Here is a 5,091-nt window from a genome sequence, read left to right on the forward strand (position 1 = left end):
TTGGCCATTATGCATCGAAATGCGTGATTGGTGGCCCGAGGGTCGAGAACCATACACCCTTGAGTTCATAACATGATAGGGAGGGTGGTTGTGCACACATTGCCTTGAAAATGTATTGCCATGCTCTGTTTGTCCTATGTTGCAGCAAAACAGCATTCTGCAGGAAGATATAGCCATCCATAGTGCCGATTGACTACAAATTTATGGCCGAGAGCCTTACAAATGGTCGATGACCAATTCCACATGGCCGGTGTTCCTATACCCTGGCCGGTGACATCCCACAGCACCTAGAAAGTGATTCAGAAGCATGCTTGAGACTTGCACAGTTTTCAGAGGTGCAGAGCAGTGTAAACAGAGGCAGCATAAGCATGGCGATGGATTTCCGAGCGAAGCCGTCCGAGCATGCATGCATCCCTCTTTCCGAGGCCTCTTTACCGCTTTAGTAGCTTAATTAATTTGTTTAATTAGTTAAGTATTGTGTAATAATTAATTAGCTAGTTAGTTAGTTAATTAGTCAATTTGTATTATTCTTTCGGACCCTCCGTTGAGAGGGCGAATTTTATAATAAATGTGCGTGAGTGTCTGAATGTCTTCCAACCCCACGTCTTTCTCCCTTTTACTTACCTGCTTTTGATGGTTAGTTTAGGGTCATTTTCAATTAGCATCCTTATGCTATGCATGTTTGCATCATTCATCTGTCTTGCATTCACCGGGCTCGGCGCATCATACAAACTGCATTGTATTTCAATACCAAGTTGAATACATGTATCAATTGTTGCATTTCACATGCCATTTTAGAATAGTCGAGCCTACATCTAGTTGCATTTTGTATGTATTGCATTAGCCATCTTAACATGAACTAACTGGCTATTATTGTGGCTCGGAGTACTAAGTAAGCTTTTATGCTTTAGCATCTTGCATGAGTGTGAGTGTTAACATGACAGTATGCTTGCCATGAGGCTAACTGCTTATATGATATAACTACCTGAATGCCTGTGGGTGAAGGTTAGATTACTTGAATTGGAACAATTCATTAGAATACGAGTTTTAAGCCCACTTGATTGTGGCAAAATCATGTTTTCTAAGCCCACTCGAGGGTGGCAAATCTACGTCTTAGCCTACTTACGAGTAGTACCTTCAAACCATTTCCAAACAAACAGATATGTGATGCTTTGTTCCAAATTAGGTGATCTAGTCTATACTTGTGTGTTGTGCGCATCACATAGTAAATTCTAGCTAATTAACCGGAATAAGAATGCATGTATTTTCAAAAATAAGATATCATGTTTAGTAGTGGCCGATCTTTGATCGGGCGAGCGGGCGTACTCATAGATGACCTTCCCCAGTCGTACTCAAGTTTTCGAGCCGAGGCAACTTTGGTGATGACGGACACGTGGCCTTAGGCACGAGTCAGGGTTTCCTAAATTCCCCAAAATAAAATATTTAGGTGGCGACTCTATATCTGGCAAAGCAGTCCATGTTTGGCACTTCTTTCTTAAAAATTAATTTTTCAAAACAATATGCCGGATTTGGACTCTTTGGTGATTTATCGGTCTTGCATTGCACTTTGCGAGATTAGATTCAGAACTGACACATTTGAGTCCGAACTGTAGAAGCAAAGCCCGAGGGCACATCTACAAACGGTTTCGGTTTAGACTCGACTCATTTCATACTCTTAGATTGGCAATTTCTGTGTCCTTAATTGTTGTTCATGCCCTTTTATCATCTTGTTGGTAGTTCAGTTGAGTTGTTGGTTATATTTGAAATAGGTTGGGAGTTATTTTTTTTTTCCAAACGAGTTGCTGTCTAGATTTCTTCTTGTTCACTCGAGCGGTGTTTTGGTCGCTCGAGTGGTCTTTGAGCTCTCCTAGTATTTTTACAAGTCTACAAAACTTCTGAGAGTAGGATATCTCCACTCGAGCAGTCTTTCTTGCACTCGATTTGTCTTCTGTAGTCTACAAAACTTTTGGAAATGGGTAATTGTCCATTCGAGTGGTGTTTTGGTCGCTTGAACGATGTCACTTTTTGTGCCTGACGCTCGATCGGTGGTTTGGTCGCTCGAGCGATCTGCACGTATATCATTTCAGGGAAAGGGGTTTTTGAATCACTTTTTCATTCCTCTCTCTCTCTCTAAAACACCTCTAACCCTAATTTGTTCACTTTCTCTCTCTAGTTTTTGCTTTAAAACCTTAAATACACCCTCACCAATTGATTTCTCCACCATAGCTCCTTGGATAAAAATGTAGAGCTCGTCAAAAGCTTCATTTTAATCGATGATGATCTTGTTTCAAGTCTGTTAAAGTTTTATCCTTACTTTCATCCTCTTCTACTCTTATGGTATGAATTTCTTCAACCTTTGATATGATTCTTAACTTAGTTATTGGCTCTTTGAAAATGGTTAGTGATTTAGAGATTTTGGGTTAAATCTAGGGTTGAATTTTGAAATATATATATATATATATATAAATGGGACTTTTCAAATAAATTCTTGAGAAAGGTTGGAGGAGTGTATATATTGTTGGGTTGTGTTGAAATTTTGGAAACTTCTTTTTTAAATGCGATTTTAAAGAACAAAGGAGATTTCGTTAGAAAATCATTGATGTTTGATTTATGAAAGTAAAGGAAAGGATATTGGGTTTTGAAAAGACATAGAAAATGTATCTGTTGATGATGACAGTGGAGTTAGACATATATTATCGCCCCCATTTCAAACTTTATGAGATTTTATCTATTGTTCGAAAATATATATGTTAAGTAGACATATTTGTTTTGGGCTCTTGGTAGAAGATAGCTTTGATTGTTGTAGAAATTGCATAAGGATTAAGTTAAATTGAATCTAATTATTCATACATCTTGCATCGAGCATTGTTTCATACTTGAATATTGAATATGTACTGTTTTTTAGAAGAATTGGTGCATACCTTGGTGAATCTAGTTAGGGGGTGTGGTTGTGATTTATATTGTTGGTCTGTGTGTCATTGGTGAAAGTCTAGAAACCCATGCGGTTATGTGCCGATCCTTCTGGTTAGTACTGGTAAAATGGTTTTGGTAGTGTTTTTATAGCCTACTAGTAGACACGGATCTAGAGATTCCCAATGTTTTGTATCCATTGCCTTGTTTTCTTATATAAGAGTGTATTTTTCATGAATTAAAATATATTGATAATGGTATTGCATTGTTTTGAGATGGAAACGTATAATATTTTGGCAAATGAAATGCATGTGCATTTACCTTATGACTTAAGTTTTATGCATTGTGTTAAAGTATCTCTACTCGGATTTAGCTCACCCTATGTGGAAAACAACTTTTAGGTGCTAATGATATGCCTCCACCAAGGACTTAGCTTGGGAGAATTTTGGAGCTTAAGACTCATTTTTGTTTCTTTTGTTGTAATTATATTTGTACAAGCCTCGGGCTTTTTATTTCTTTTGGACTTGATTCATTTTGGACCTGATCCAGTTTATTGTAACCAAGCAATGTCTTGGAAAGATGTAGCCATTATGGTATAAACTTATTTGTATTATCTTTTTAGTGCAATTCACTCACATGTGACATATGTTAGATTTAGGATCTAAGATTTATGAATGTATACTTGCATATGTCATCTTTTGTACGGTAAAAGAATATAAATGAAAAGTTAATATTTCGCTTGTTTATGTTTTCTATTGGTTATCATGAGATGGGTTGTCGTTATTATTTTTGGGGCGTTACAACTTGGTATTAAAGTTATCGGGTTTGAATACTTTGGGATCGTGGGAGGTGATTTTTACCGCAATGGGTTTATCTCGCTAGATAACGTTAGAAGTAAACCTTGTATGTGACTAGATGAGCATGGGATTTGGTTTCTAAGATATTGACTGGATCTATAAGCTTCCAAAAGTCCTATTAGAAAAGCACTTCATCACTGCTTATTCTAATTAGAACTCTGGCAATGTCACGGAACAATTAATTATCTGGGAAGGAAATTCATTTGAGATTATGTGACTCAGTGTTTATGTAGAATGAATTAATTGTTGTCCACTTTATTAGGACGTGAGTTAGCTTCAGTACATTTGTAAATGTGTTAAACTATTGTGTTTCCTTTATTAGAATGTTAGGATGAGAATGTAGTGGTGGTAGGCATGGCAGGCCGAGGTGGCAGGAGGTGCTGATATCGGATGAAATTTCAGGCCAAGAGGAAAGAGTTGGCCAGGCTAATGTGGCCGAGTCAGTAGGTCAGCAAGCCATGGGCACCATAGCCCGTGAAATGACAGGATTATTGTGGGAATCCATGGATATTCTTAGAGCTGAGAATCAAGTCCAGACCCATGTTGTAGAAACAGGGCCTTCCTTTCTGAAGAGAGAGTTCTTCCTATAGTGATTCTGGTTTAAATCCAACCCGTTCATTGTTTTGGATCTGAGTTTTCTTGTCTTGATGATTATTCATGTCTTATTCCATTTTATTCCTTGTTGAGTTTGGCTATTGGACTGTCTTGGTCGTGTCTGAAATAGGTTGCGAGTAAATTTTTTTTTAAAAGTGTGCAGCCCAGATTTTGGCATGTTCGCTTGAGCGAACTTTGAGAACTTCCAGTACTTTTGCAGGTCTACAAAACTGCTGGTAGCATGGCATTCTTCGCTTGAGCGGTGTTTCCTGCGCTCGAGCGATCCTTTTTGCACTCGAGCGGTCTTTTGGAACTTTGAGTACTTTTGCAGACTTGCAAAAGTACTGGGAGGTGTTCTTTGCCCGAGCGGTACTTTGTTTGCTCGAGCGGTCTCTCTTGTCGTGTTTAGTGGCTTGAGCGACAATTCCTGCGCTTGAGCGGTTTGCGCATATATCAGATTCTAAAAGTCACTTCTTGGATCACTTTTTCAATTCTCTCTCTTTCTAAGTTTCAGATCTACACTCTCTCTCTCTCTAGAAACCGTCTCTAAACTTCAAATGCACCTTGATCCATCGATCTCTACACGCTAGTCCCTTTGACAAAAAGAGAGAGCACGTCGAGGGCTTTGTTCTAATCGGAGAAGTTCGTGTTTTCGGCTCCGTTGAGTTCTACCCATTTTTCCTTTGAGTCTTTTTCTTTGAGGTAGAGATTTATTTGACTCTTTTTATGA

This window comes from Camellia sinensis, chromosome 11, assembly GCF_055761805.1.
Source record: "Camellia sinensis isolate YWXY chromosome 11, ASM5576180v1, whole genome shotgun sequence".
In the NCBI taxonomy this organism is placed as follows: Eukaryota; Viridiplantae; Streptophyta; class Magnoliopsida; order Ericales; family Theaceae; genus Camellia; species Camellia sinensis.